Source organism: Cnephaeus nilssonii (genome assembly GCF_951640355.1).
Source record: "Cnephaeus nilssonii genome assembly, chromosome: 10".
Lineage (NCBI taxonomy): Eukaryota > Metazoa > Chordata > Mammalia > Chiroptera > Vespertilionidae > Cnephaeus > Cnephaeus nilssonii.
In genome coordinates this window covers 40,626,561-40,641,667 of record NC_137081.1, presented here as the reverse complement: position 1 = coordinate 40,641,667, position 15,107 = coordinate 40,626,561, and the positions used below count along the sequence as shown (strand labels likewise).

The window sequence follows — 15,107 nt, the reverse complement described above, 5'->3', positions numbered from 1 at the left end:
CTTGTCTTTTTCAAACAATTTTATTTGGAAATTAGGAGGGATAGGCAGCAGCCTGGTAGTGGCGTTCCATGGGCGCATCAGGTGTGAACGCAGGGTGATTTGGAGAGCAAAGGTTGATAGATGGGGAAAGGTCAGAGAGGCTCGCCATCACAGGGGGGAAGCACTGGATGACCTTGGGGAGCTTGGCTTTGTGCAGGACCTGTGGAAGTGTCTAGAAAACCCTTCCCATAACTTTCCGGGGCTATTAAAATGTCAGGATGCGTTTGACCCTCAACTAGTATATCTAGTGTATCTAATTTCTATGGAATTGGGGAGGAATTTCACTGCATTTCTGTAAGAGATTTAGTAGCCTCTATTAAATACATTGGGGTAACAGTATTGTGCCCAACTGCTTCTCCTTGCCCCACATTTAACTTCTTTTCCCCCCATACATCCCTCTGTGAAAATAGCCACTATCTTGTGGCACTCCTATCGCAGTAGGCTGTGTTTCAGAGGAGCAGTGTATACTTGACAGGAGGAGCCCTGGATAGGGGCCATGGCTGCGCACGTCCTGTCCCAGCTTCTCCGTTTATTGAGCAGCCGCCCTGTGCGCTCTGGAAGCCTCATCTGCCTAATGAGGGGAAGATGGTGGTTGTTGGAATGAGTTCTCTAACTTAGTACTTAGAGACAAAGTGCAATTATTAATCATTAATGAAACTTCTGTTTACCTGGAAAACAAATGACCAGTAAACCAAAATGACTACATTTTGCTTTCAGCTTGTTCATCCATAACTGACTTCTTGCTCACCTGCCTCGTGGTGCTGTAGAATTCGCAAGTGCCTTGGACATGGAAAGCAGATTTACAATTTTGTTACAGTTAGTTGTTTTTAATAGTCAACATTTTGGTTCTTTCAAAATTAGTTTATTACACTGTATTGGGCAAGTCTAAGAAATCTTAATTTCTGACCAATTTGGGGTAAAAAAGGCATCAGTCACCAAGGTCACTCCGGCTGTCCTTCCCTCTCCCCACCCGGTGGCTTTTTGTTCCCTGTCAGCCCCCATTGCCTTGCCATTGCTCTGTCCCCACCAGTCTCTCTCTCGCCCGTTTCTTCCACTTAGCACCCCACCCCATCCTCCCTGAAACCCCCTGCAGTCACTGACCCTGACAGCTCTGCAGCTCCTGGTTCCCCTGCTTCACTGGGCATCTTGCTTTGGGTGCCCAAACAGAGGGGGAGCTCCTCCTTTAGGGCCAGGCCTCTTTCCCGTGGCTTTCTGTCTTTAAAGCTCCTGAGAGGCCACTCTGTTGGACATCTGGCTGCTTCCCTCAGGGCACACTTCCCTGCTCTGCAGCGCCTCATTTTTCTGGCATTTTCAAGAAACGAAGTATTCCTCAGAGGTGACACCCCTATTAAACATGAACCTCCCCCGCCCAACAGCAAAGCTTTTTTTAAAATGGAAAACTCGCTCAGATGGCTTGGCTCAGTGGTTGAGCATCCACCTATGAAGCAGGAGGTCACGGTTCCATTCCCGGTCAGGGCACAGGTCTGGGTTTCGGGCTCCAGCCCCTGTGTGGGGCGTGCGGGAGGCAGCTGATCCATGATTCTCTCTCATCATTGATATTTCTATCTCTCTCTCCCTCTCCCTTCCTCTCTGAAATCAATAAAGATATATGTTTTAAAAATGGAAATCTCTCTAGAATGTTTTATATATTTCACTTTAAAAATTGCTCATAGAGACCCCAACACCAGAGAGCGCCCTAATGTGTTGCCAGTGACTCCGGCTAAGAGTGCCCACTGTTGCTCATGCCTTCCATAAAGGTGGCTTTGGCGGTGGGGCAACACTAACTACTCCTTTACCAAATAACCTCAGAATTCTTCTCTTTTCACTTGTTTTCCTTGAAGATCTGTTGCTTTCTCCTTTAGTCATTAGGCTTCTACTACATTTCCATGAGACGAACCCTCACCCGACACATAGAAAACATTAGTTCAAAAAGTAATATTATTTCAGCCACATCTTGGAAGCAGTGAGTAAGGAATGCATTTTGCTGAAGCTGTTTTTCTTTATCTCCGAGGTTCATTTCCCAGACAGTTAAGATGGTGCCAAGTCTCACTCAGTGCTAGATAAATCTGGTATTAGACTTTGTTATTAGATTATAGGAGGGTTTGTAGTTGTTCCAGTTATTGGAAATGAATTATCATTCTGATATTCTTTTATCTGATTATCATTCTCAGGATCATTCATTTATTGCACAGAATATTTCTTGAGCATGTACTACATATTCCAGGCTCTGCTTTGAAGTCGGAAAAGGACCTGCTCTCAGAGAACTGACATTCTAATGAATGGAGACAACCAGTAAAAAGCACATTGGTGTTTCAGGTACTAGTAATGACTATGGCCGCGGTAAAGGTGACGGATGGGGCAAGAGCAGTTGGTGGTGGTGGTGGGTATGTTGGTGTCCTAGGGCTGCTGTGACCAAGTACCACGAACTGTGTGGCGCAAAATGGTAGGAATGTATTCTCACACAGTGCTGGAGGCCAGGAATCCAAAATCAAGATGGATCCTCTTCTACCTTCTGTAGCCGCAGGAATTCCTTGGTTTGTGGTAGCATAATTCCAGTCTCTGCCTCCTTCACATGTTTCTCCCTCGAGTCGCTGTCTGTGTGTATCCTCTTCATAGAAAGACACAAGTCACAGTGGATTAAGGGCTGACCTCCTCTTAACTAATTACCTTGCAACTACCCTATTTCCAAGTAAAGCCACGTTCTGAGATTTTGGGAGTTAGGACTTCACATCTTTTTGAGGGACACAGTTCAACCCCTAACAGTGGGTTTCTTTGGGTGGGCTGGCCAGGCAACGCCTTACTAGGTGGAGACATTCGAGTTGAGCCTGAATGATGGAAAGGGACAAGTTGTGGGGGAAAAATCTGGGTGTAGATTCTTTTCTGGCTGCGTGAACAGCAAGTGCAAGAACCTGGGGAATGAGCCTGTTGGCATCTAAGATATGTACATGAACTTTACACTCTTATAGAGGGCAAACAAATGTCTCATTTGAGAAGTTTACTTTTATAGTTCAAGTTGTTAGGATTTTAGTTTTGAAATTCTTGGATGTGTTTTACTTCTGGTCAGGCAAAGACTGAAATAATTTTTCTTCAAAAATTAATTACTGCCCTAACTGGTTTGGCTCAGCGGATAGAGTGTTGGCCTGCGGACTGAAGGGTCCCTGGTTCCATTCTAATCAAGGGCACAGGCTCAGGTTGCAGGCTCGATCCCCAGTAGGGAGTGTGTAGGAGGCAGCCAATCAATGATTCTCTCTCATCATTGATGTTTCTATTTCTCTCTCCCTCTCCCTTTCTCTCTGAAATCAATAAAATAATAATTTAAAGAATTAATTACTGAGGAGCCAAGTCTTTAAGCATTAGCTATCTGTGACTCTGGGCATGGCACCATCTGCTTAATAAATCCTTACTTTCTTGGCTGCAAGAAAACAACACAACAAAAAACAAAAATACCCCAAGACAAAACAACAAAACAAATAACAACTGATGAGTAATCAGGCCTACTGACAGTGGCTGATCACATTTTAAGAATTTTGTTGATTAAAATTTCACTTTGCATTTTAATAGTAGAATTTTCCATCACCATATTTGGGTTATTAAACTAAAAGCTTAAAGTATAACAACATCTGAAAATTAAGCAGACTTCGTAATAGTAGAGATTATTTTATAGTGATAAGAAAGTAAGGTTAAATATAGCCTTTAAAAACCTATCATCATATATTAAATTGTCATTTTCAACAAGATTATAACATTATTGTGGTTGTACTCTGTGCCACCTAGAGCTAAGTAGCCTTAGTATGATTTATCTTACATATTTATGAATATTTTTAGTTTTTCTTTCCCTCTCCCTCCCTCTCTCTCTAAAAATCCTTGAAAATACTTTAAAAAATTAATACAGAATATAAAAAATCTATATGGAAATACAAATTTCACAAGATAGTCAAAAAGATTTCATGTAAGACTGGTAACACCTTTAAGTATCCAAAAGTAGGATAAAATAGCCTAAAATATTGTACTATTTAATACAAAAGTGGAATTATGAAATATGCATTAATAAATTATATATGTGTACTTTAGCCAGAACTTTAATGTAGTTAATACAGATATATTTATTTATATTACTTATAAATAACAAGTTTTCATAAAAAGTTCTAAATAAGTTCAAAAATGCTTATGTAGATTTAGATTTTTATAGTGAACTAGAGACCCAATGAACAAAGATTTGTGCAAGAATGGGCCTTCCTTCCCTTGGCTGCTGGCAGCCCCCTCGCTCTGGCTGGAGCCACCTTTCTGCTCTGGCCTGGAGCCGCCTTTCCTCCTTCCCATGCTGCCCAGAAGCCTGGAGCGGCTGGGGTGGTGCAGAATGCCACAAACATCCTGCCCTGCCCCCAGCTGCAAATTAACCTGCCATCTTTGTTGGGTTAATTTGCATACTCACTCCTGATTGGCTGGTGGTGTTGTGAAGGTATGGTCAATTAGCATGTTACTCTTTTATTAAGTAGATGGCTATTTAGGTAAGATTTGGGATTACAGTCACAGACTGAGACCAAAGCTGCCTGGGTTCAAATCTTAGATTTGCCTTGTCCAGCTGTGTGACCTTGACTAAGTCCTTTAACTGTTTGCCTTATTACCTAATTCATGAAATGAAAAATATAAAGATAGTACCTAAAACAAAGGGTTGGTGGGAGGATAGAGTGAATTAGTGCATGTACACTTCTTAGAATGGACACATAGTAAGTGCTGTTATAATTTTTAGCATGTGAATTCAAATTTGATATATTAATATTCATAATAGGAAAACATGTAAAATGTACATACAGTCAGTATCTCTTATTCCTTGTTACAAATCATAAGCTAATTTGAGAGAGATAGGAAAATTTCCAACAGTGTTTGTAAGGCTCTGTTTTAATGTTAATAGTCTGTTAAAAGTATTTTATATGCTTATCCACTTAGTTACTTATAGCAGTGACTATGTTCAAGAGATTTTGTTAGGTCTTAAGGGAGAAAGAAAGATGATTAAGCTGTCAATCCTACTCTCAAGAATTTACCCATCCAATAGGGGAGATAAGACATAATTTAGTATAATACATAGTATAATGAGGTAAGTGTCACATCAAGAATCTGAGTTAGCGCTGTGAGTACCTCTGGAAGCCGGGAGGCATCCGAGGAGGTACTGTGGGTAAGAGCGGCGTGGCTAAACATTTAGGAACTGATGACATTTTTAGAAGATGGGAAGAATAGAAGGTGTCTGAGGTAGAGAAGGAACAGTTAGATAAATGGGAAAAGGACAGAGAATCATGTCTCTAAGTCAAGAGAGGAAAGAATTTCTAGGAGGAGAGATGGACTATCATCCCAAATATTATAGAAAGTGAAGGAGATGAGCAATTCCCTCATCTTTTCTGGGGCCAGAAAGATTGAGCTGTGGATTCATTGGCTTTTCTTGACAAAGTAACACTGCAATGGAATTTCTGTACTAATATGACTGAAAAAGCATCAGATCAGCTGGGATATAACTTATTTATATTGATGTGATTCAAACAAAGTGGAGGGGTTTTATTTATTTATTTTTAGTCTCTTAAAGATCACTTTCAAGACCACCTACCGTTCATTTAGCATTTTTTGTCTGCCAAACATTCTAAACATTTGAGATGATCATCCTCTCTTTTAAAGCCTTGTAGCTGTTCTTGCAGTAGATACTGTCACTTCCATTTTACAGATGAGGAGGCCATGTCCAGAGAGGAAGATGGCCATCTCACAATCCATCTATAGGAAGTGACCAAGCTGGATTCCAACTCAGCCTCTCTGGTCCCAGAGCCTGGATTCTTAGCCAGTTATTTCAGGGATAAAGTTGTTTAATAACCTCAAGGCATTTTAGATGCAGAGGTGAATACCCAACTTTCCCTGATGACCAGCCACACTGGCCTGCTTGCTGTTCTTTAAATAAACCTGGGTTATTCCCATTGCAGGGCTGTGGCACTTGCTCTTTTTCTTTCTTTAGAATACTCTTCCTGCTGCTTTGCCTCATGGGCTCCTCCTGTGTCATCTGGAATGTCAGTGAGGCCTTTTCCAGCCCTCCACTAAAGTGCGTCCACCCACACCCCCACCCCAGGGCATCCCAATCTGAGAACATCTCCTTCCTTACGTGTTCATCCTTTGTTGTGATTGGTCTCCTAATTCTCAGTGTGTGCCTTAGGTACTGCTGATTCCCAGGACCTAGGATAGGTGATCTAAACTGTTTGTGGAATAAATGCATGCTATCTCAAAGATAGCTGACTTTAAATAATTGGTGAGATTTTTTTTTAAGGTTCAGGAGATGTTAGAAGTGTCATTCAGGTCAGCGATTATTTCTTTCCTATTTAATATACACACCTTTTTTTCAATAACTGAATTGACACTGGGTGACATTTTAAAGCAAAGTCCTAAAAAATTTGCCTGTATTGAAAATGATGCAAGTTAATTGTAGAAAAATTTGCAAATACAGAAAAGTATATTTTTTAATGCTATAATAAACTTTTATTTATTTACTAGTAGCCCATTTGCAGGAAGAATCCTGCAAGCCGCCACTGTGGCTGCGGCCGCTGCCGCTGCTGCTGCTGCTGCTGCTGCTGCTGCTGCTGCGGTTGTGTTGCGCCTGCCGGGCCTGCACCCGCGCGCCACTGCCGCCCGCCCCGCTCCGCCCTGCCCCGCCCCGCCCAGGCTTTCCCTCTGGCAGCCACCTTGCTTTCCGCTTTTCCTTCCTCTTCCTTCTAAGTGGTCTTCAGTCTTCACTCCTCCCTCCCTCCGCATATGCAAATTAACCGCCATCTTGGTTGGGTAATTCGCATACTCTCCCTGATTGGCTGGTGGGCGTGGCTTTGGCTGGTGGGCGTGGCTTGGCATAGCAAAGGTGCAGTCAATTTGCATATTGCTATTTTATTAGGTAGGATTTTTAATTGAATTTATTGGGGGTGACATTGGTTAGTAAAATTACAGAGGTTTCAGGTGTACAATTCTTTTAAAAATATATTTTATTGATTTTTTACAGAGAGGAAGGGAGAAGGGATAGTTAGAAACATCGATGAGAGAGAAACATCGATCAGCTGCCTCTTGCACACCCCCTACTGGGGATGTGCCCGCAACCAAGGTACATGCCCTTGACTGGAATTGAACCTGGAACCCTTTAGTCCACAGGCTGATGCTCTGTCCACTGAGCCAAACCGGTTAGGGCTAATACATCATCTGTATATTGTATTGTGTGTTCACTGCCCCAAGAAATTGTATTTTAAAATGACTTATATGGCATCTAGAAGCTAAATTTTAACATTTGGATATATTATTTCTTCAATTTTTTGCGAATTGCTTTCTTTTACTCAGCAATCTATCATGACTATTTCTGTGTTATTGATTATTCTCCTAAATTTTATTTGTTAAATAGACTTTATTTTTTAGAGCATTTTTAGGTTCTTAGCAACACGGAGCAGAGATTTCCCATATACCTTCTTCCCTCAAACAAGTCCAGCTTCCACTATCAACACTTCACATTGGAGTGGAACATTTATTACCGAACCACAGTTCATAGTTTACATTCTGGTTCACTGTTGGTGTTGTACATTTCATGGGTTTTGACAAATATATAACAACATGTATTCACCATTATACTATCATACAGAGTAGGTTCACTGCCCTAAAAATCCTCTGTACTCTACCTATTCATCCCTCCCTCCCTGTACCCTGGCAACCACTGATCTTTATTTTTTTTAAAATATATTTTATTGATTTTTTACAGAGAGGAATAGAGAGTTAGAAACATCGATGAGAGAGAATCATCAATCAGCTGCCTCCTGCACACCCCTCACTGGGGATGTGCCCGCAACCAAGGCACATGCCCCTGACCGGAATCGAACCCGGGACCCTTCAGTCCACAGGCCGACGCTCTATCCACTGAGCCAAACCGGTCCTGGCACCACCGATCTTTTTACTGTTTCGATAAATTAAAATTTTAATAGATATAGACTTTTTCATTTTATGGGCATGCCATGTTTTACTTAATTTTAGTTGGATAGTTAGGTGTTTTTTTGGCATTATTAATAACCTGATGAATGGCTTTGAGTAGAGATCTTTGTGTACAACTCTGATTGTTCCCTAGAACGGCTGGATTAAGGACTAAGGGACATGAACACTTTCAGGCCTTTGTCACTTATCCTCTAATAGCCTAGGCCTTTCGACATTTTTTAAAAATAATTTTTTACTCCCACTAAGGATGTATGCGAGGGCTTAGTAAGAAAGAATTACCGATGGCCTGGTGGGAGTGCCTCACTTGGTTGAGCGTTGTCCTGTGCATCTAAAGGTTGCCGGTTCCATTCCCAGTGAGGGCATGTATGCAAGGTAACCGATCGATGCTTCTCTCTCACATTGATGTTTCTCTCTCTCTTTCTCTCTCCTTTCATCTCTCTAAGCATGTCCTTGGGTGAGGATTAAGAAAAAAAAAAAAAAGAATTGCCTATGAATTGTGAAAACATAGACACAACGATAGCTCATGCATGTGCAGTTTATTGTGTATCAGCCATTGTTTTAAGCACTTTATTTGAATTAACTCATTTAGTTCTCACAATAATGCTGTTGGTTAGTACTGTTATTAGCTCCATTTTAGAGATGAGAAACTGAGGTACACAGAAGTTAAGTAACTTGCCAAAGTGATTTCCTTAGCTGTAACATGGGGATGTATTAGGACCTAACTTTCAAATTATGTCGAGTTCTCTTCTGGTTCATAATAAAAACTAACCGGTCAGCAGTGGTTTTGGGAATCATCACTGCTGTAGAGGTAGCAGCATCAAACACATGGCAACTATAACAGCCATAGAGAATGTAATTGGCTCTTAGTTTTTAAGTTAATGGGTAAATGTTTAAATAAAAAACTTTTTTCAAATGTAACTTTGTCTCACTCACCTGGCATTTAGTACATCGCTGGTATTTAGTGACTATTACTTAATGATAGTTTATGAATTTTCTGAGAGAAAATTGGATGTAGCATGTGTCCTTTAGATTTTGGATTGGATGCTCTGGTTTTCCTATCTTCAGTGTATAAATACTATCTGGCAGATAGTAAATAAGACCAAATTGTTAATCCTGATTGGTGACAAAAAGAAATAAATATAAAACCCAGTTTCCTAAAATCGAATGACAACTTCCATGTGTCATTTTGTAAAGGCAGCCTTTTAACTTTTGGCTTTATGCAGAAATTCTGCTTTAAATAAATAAAAATAAACATTCTTTTCCCTCCTCTCTACTGTTTTTCTCCAAACCCCAATCATTACCCCTTCCATACACTTGTTATTTCTGTTGGTTTGCTCCTGAGGATGCTTGTGTATTTGCTGCTCAGTGTTTTTCTTGGTCTTTTTAGAAGAAGACACACTGATTTTCATGCCTGGGTTTGGGGCTGTATTCAGTGGTTCCCGGCTCGCTGAGATATTGAGTTTTCAACCTTTGGCTGCCCTTGAGTGACTGCTCAGACGTCATGGGGAGCCTCAGGGGCACTGATAACCATTAAGGGTTGTTTTTTATTTTCACTTGTTAAATCCCCAAAACTAATGCTATTAAAGGGCTTTTCATAGCAGTCGAAAGCTCTATCTATTCATCTTTTTAAATCCCATGTCACATAGCCTTGTGCATAGTGGCCATTCAGTAAATGTTGAATATGTAATTTTTGTTAATTGACTCATATAAAATTACACTGTACATTGTTTGCTATTATAAATGTTAATTATAGCTTCTTTAGTTTGTATGTACACTCTAATCTTCGAGAGCACAGAAGAAAAAGTTTTTCCCTTAAGCTGTAAAGGAAAACATTTGGGAAAGCAGTGCTATACTTCTGCTAGTCTCAAATGTCCATTATAGGGTAGCTAACGGACAATTATTTGTTTCTCTATGTAAGAAATATTCTGAGAAGAATGACTATTCTTTTCGAGAAGGCTATGTAATGTAAAATGACCAGGTTTTAAGGATTAGATTTTTCAAAGCCAGGAATAAAGTAAACAAAGATTAAAATGCATTTCTTTATGTTGGAGATGCTGGAGCTTTATAGTTGCTGTTTTTGTGTGTGTTTTTTTAACTTAAAACAGGCCATTTGACATTTCTCTGCAAAGCAATAACTTATGAGTTAAATGCAAGCAATGATTTGTTTTTTCAGATACTTTAAAAACTATCCACAAATCATGATAACTGTCTTCCTTTCTCCTCTGCTGGCATAGGCATGATGACTGTACGTAAAACGGGAAATTAGTAATCTCTTTTTGAAGGTGGTGCTGGATTGTTGTTCCTAATGAATTAGCTCATAAATCTTCCCCCAAGTTTTGGCTTAAATATGCAACTCAGATGATAATATTGCATCTAAAGGTGCTTTGTGCCAGAATGTATTACTGTGTGGAAGGAGGGTGTTACTTGTCAATTTTATGCTATTTTTGATAATTTCTTGGAATTACTTTTCTAAAATAGATGGATTTTCTTTAGGAATTCCAGAAAGCCTTTAGAGAAATATTCCTAAAATTGTATGTTATTTTATTTTTTTAAGTTATTTAAAAAAATCTATATATATTTTTTATTTCAGAGAGGAAGGTAAGAGTGAGAGAGAGAAAAATGTCAATGATGAGAGTGATCGGCTGCCTCCTGCATGCCCCCTACTGGGGATCGAGCCCACATCTTGGGTTTGTGCCCTTGACCAGAATCAAATCTGGGACCCTTAAGTCTGCAGGCTGATGCTCTATCCACTGAGCCAAACCAGCTAGGGCTGGATGTTATTATTTTATTGAGAATTAAGATTAAAATCATCTTTCTGATTTTAAGATAGTTAATTATGATTAGTTATCTGTTTAAAGAAATATTGGGGATGGGGGAAGGGTGAAATGGGTAGAGTGGGGTCAGTTATATAGTGACAGATGACCTTTGTTGGTGAGCATGCTGTAATGTGTACAGATGTTGAATTATAATGTTGTATCCCTGAAATTTACATAATATTATAAACGAGTGTTACCTTAATTAAAAATATATATTGGTAGGCAGTGTTAAGAGTTCAAAGTTGAGTCAGCTGGTTTTCATAAAATCAGAATGATAATGAGAGGGAAAGGATGGCCACTCTTCACAATAATGGTTCAGATTACTTTGAGAGTATTTTGTGACAAACAGATGCCTGAGTATCTGCCATTATATATTCTTAGTGTCTCAATACCTGAAGGCTTAACTAGCACCTTAGCCTTTTCCGCATTGCTGAATCACAGTAAAGATCTTAAAAAATCATCTAGTCTACCTCTCATTTTGTAGATGAGGAAACTGAGGTGCTGACAGGTTGAGTGAGGTGTCCAAACCAACCCAGACTTTACTGATCATCCCATTCCTGACTACTAAGCTATCCTGACCTGGTACATTAGGGTTGATTAGCAAATATTTGTACAGATGTAGAGAAAATGGTGATGGGACCAGTGGTATTCCTATTCCTTTTTAAAATAACAATTTTATGAGTTTATTTAAGACAAATTGACAATTACCCTGAAGCAAAATTTCAACAGGGCACTTTTGCAGCTTATTTTATACATTAGAATCAAAGGAGGAGATGTAAGGAGGATTATATGAAATCCAGTGGTGGTAGATTAAGTGGGCAGGAGAAAGCAAAGCAGGGAAATCTTTAGGATTGGATAAAAGATGAAATGGAGAAACACATACCACTTGTACAGTGGTGGGTACAGGATAGTTAATAATGAACATTTATAGCACATAGAGTTGGAATTCGGGGCACACCATAACAATGAGGGGTCCTGTAGTCTGTGCTCTGGTTCCTGAGGTTGTGCCTTTGAGGGTGGGAAAAGGAAATTACTCTGACATTTCAAAGGTATGTTATCCTAGCTGTATAAGAACAATAGACAGAGCTTACTTAAGGTAAAGACTGGCCTTGGCTAAGGAAGCTATCTATAGTCCTGGGACCTGATTATCCTCCATGACCTGCCCAGTGTGCATTTGTGATCAGACCATCCTGGTTGGTTACTTTTGGTCACTGAGCTTGTCAGGCCTGTCTTGCATAGTTCCTTTTTCATTCACAGCCCCTAGCTGTTCTCTGGGCTAGCAAGCCCAGGTATGTGTGAGGCACCGAGGTGCACTGTGCCCAGGTCAGAGCTGCTGTGCTATGGGCTCTCTTGACACAGGGGCCAAACATTTCTTGTGTCTAACGGTGATCAATTCTTTCAGCATTTGTGTGCCTGAAAATATCTTTGCTTTGCCTCAGTTTTTTTTTTTTTTAATTTTTATTTATTTCAGAGAGAGGAAGGGAGAGGCAGAGAGGGATAGAAACATCAATGATGAGAGAGAATCACTGATCGGCTGCCTCCAGCATGCCCTCCTCCTGGGGATCGAGCCTGCAACCTGAGCATGTGTCCTGATTGGGAATCAAACTGTGACCTCCTGGCTCATAGGTCAATGCTCATCACCGAGTCACACTGGCTGGGCATTTGCCTTCAGTTTTGAAAGCTATTTTCACTGGATATAAAAGTCTGAATAGACAGTATTGTGTGTTTTTTTAAATTTTTAATACATTTTTATTGATTTCATAGAGGAAGGGAGAGGGAGAGAGAGATAGAAACATCAGTGATGACAGGGAATCTTTGATTGGCTGCCTCTTGCACGTCCCCCACTAGGGATCAAGCCCGCAACCCGGGCATGTGCCCTTTACCGGAATCGAACCCGGGACCCTTTGGTCTGCAGGCCGACATTCTATCCACTGAGCCAAACCAGCTAGGGCTGTTTTTTTTGTGTGTGTGTGTGTTTTTTAATACTTTAAAGATGTTGCTTCCCACTTAAATTGTTTCCAATGAGAAATCAGTTGTTATTTTTATTTTTTGTATGTATCTGGTTGCTTTAAAGACGTTCTCTTTATCACTGGTTTTGTGCAATTTGATTAGGATGTGCCATGATGGGTTTTCTTCAGGTCTCTTGTGCTTGGGATTCATTGAGCTTCTTGGATTTGCGAGGTTTCAGTTTTCAAGAAAGTTTGAAATTTTTCTGCCATGACTTCCTTAAGAATTTTTCTTTCCTATCCCTTCTTCACTTTCCTTTCCTTTGGGGGACTCTATTTACCAGTATATTAGACTCCTTGAAGTTGTCTTACAGCTCACTGATACTCTGTTCATTAAAAAACAACAACACTCTTTTCTTTCTGTTTCAATATGTATAGTTACTATTGCTGTCTTCACATTTAATAATCTTTTCTTTTGCAATGTCTAAAATAGTAATCCCATGCAATGTATTTTTCATCTCAGATCTTGTAGTTTTTATCTCTAGAAGAGGTATTTGGGTCTTTTGAAATATTTTTCCTCTCTATTTAACTTTTCAAACATACAGAATACGATTTTAACTTTTAATATCCTTGCCTGCTAATTCTAATATTTGAATCAGCTCTGGGTTAGGATTGATTGATTATCTCCTAATTATAAGTCAAATTTTCCTGCTTCTCTGTATACCTGGCAATTTTTTATTGGATGCCAAATATTGTGAAGTTTACTTTGTTGGGTACTGGATAGTTTAATATTCCTATAAATATTCTTGAGCTTTGCCCTGGCTGGTTTTGCTCAGTGGATAGAGCGTCAGCCTGTGGACTGAAGGGTCCCGGGTTCGATTCCAATCAAAGACATATGCCTGGATTGTGGGCTTAATCCCCAGTGTGGCGGGGGGGAGCATGCAGGAGGCAGCCAATCAATGATTCTCTCTCATCATTGATTCTATCTCTTCCTCTCCCTTCCTCTCTGAAATCAATAAAAATATATTTAAAAAATTAAAAAAAATATTCTTGAGCTTTGTTTTGTATTGTAATTGGAAAAAGTTACATTCTTTTAGGTTTTGCTTTCAGGTGGGACTATTTAATTTATGGCTAATTATTCCTCAGCTCTGAGTAAGATTCTTCTGTGTACGCTGTCCAATGTTCCCTGAAGAATGAGCTGTTCCAGTCCGGCAGTGGGGGGTCAGGTGCTGATCTTGATTCTGTGTGTGTGAGGACATCGCACTGTAATCCCTAATCCTTCCTGGTGGTTCTTTCTCCAGCCAACAGTTTCCTTACACCTGTAAGCAGGACACAGCTGAATTCCTAAGGGGAACTCTGTGCACATCTCCAAAATTCTTTCTCTGTGAAGCTCTTTTATTTTCTTCGAACTATAGCTACTTTGGTTGTCTTGGATTCTCAGCTCAGTAATCTGCTGGTCCCTGTCTGAGTTCCCCTCCCTGCGCCTCAGAGGGAAACTCAAGGAAGTGAGCTGGTACAATCTTAGGACTGACCTTTTCCATCTTTGAGAGATTACTGTTTTTGTTGCCTGATAGTGTCTTAAAACCATTTCTTTGTATGTTTTGTCTCTTTTGGGGTTGTTTCAATGGGGAAGGTAAATTTGACCCTTGTTATTTCATCTTGACTGGTAGTGGAATTGCCTGAGGGATCTGTTGAAAGTGAGGAGGCAGAGGAATGAAATAGAGGTCTGGAGGGGTTGCTGTAAAAGTTTACATAGTCAGTTCTCCCTCCAGGGAACCTCCATCCCTCTTCTCCACCCCCTCTCCTCTCCCTTCCCCCTCCTCCCCAGACTATGCCCTAACCTCTAAGGAACACCAAGAGACTTGCAACCAGGGGAGCAGTGGGCAGTGGCACCTCATCCTGGGTTAACCCCCTGAATCTGTCTCCATGGCCCCCTATTCTCTGACTTTCTAGTGAGCCAAAGCAGCTCAGCCTAGGCTCCCCTGTTCTTCTTCTACGCCCTTCCTTGTGTATTTTTGCTGCAGTCAATAAATCTTGCTTGCTTTTCTAAAAAAAAAAAGTTTTACATAGTCAATGTGGTGAATGTGAAAGCCTGGCTGTGGTGGTAAGAGTTTCTCCAGTGATGTTCAGAGCAACTCAGTGAGTTGACTAGTGCTCATCTGATTCGTTGTTGTTTTTTTAGCTATTCCTCATTTGTTTAGTGCCTGCTCTGTGCTGGGTTTTGTCATAATCACTTCTTATCCCCACAATAAGTCCAAAAGGTGTTGTTATTGATAATCCTTCTCCAACCCCACCCCACTTTCCCCTCACCCTCAGCCCC

General features: G+C 40.4%; 1 protein-coding gene across 8 annotated transcripts in view; it reads left to right on the top strand.

The window, feature by feature from the left end:
* The window catches only part of OSBPL6 (oxysterol binding protein like 6), a 183,772-nt gene that overhangs the window by 8,078 nt on the left and 160,587 nt on the right, over nucleotides 1–15,107 (top strand). For 2 of the 8 annotated variants that reach the window (XM_079782831.1, XM_079782832.1), the window contains one exon: nucleotides 2,211–2,355. The exons of 5 other annotated variants lie outside the window; for them this stretch is intronic. The gene's annotated coding sequence lies outside the window, so the exon portion shown is untranslated. The remainder of the gene's footprint in view (nucleotides 1–2,210; nucleotides 2,356–15,107) is intronic. One more of the 8 variants, XM_079782833.1, reaches the window with a different exon arrangement.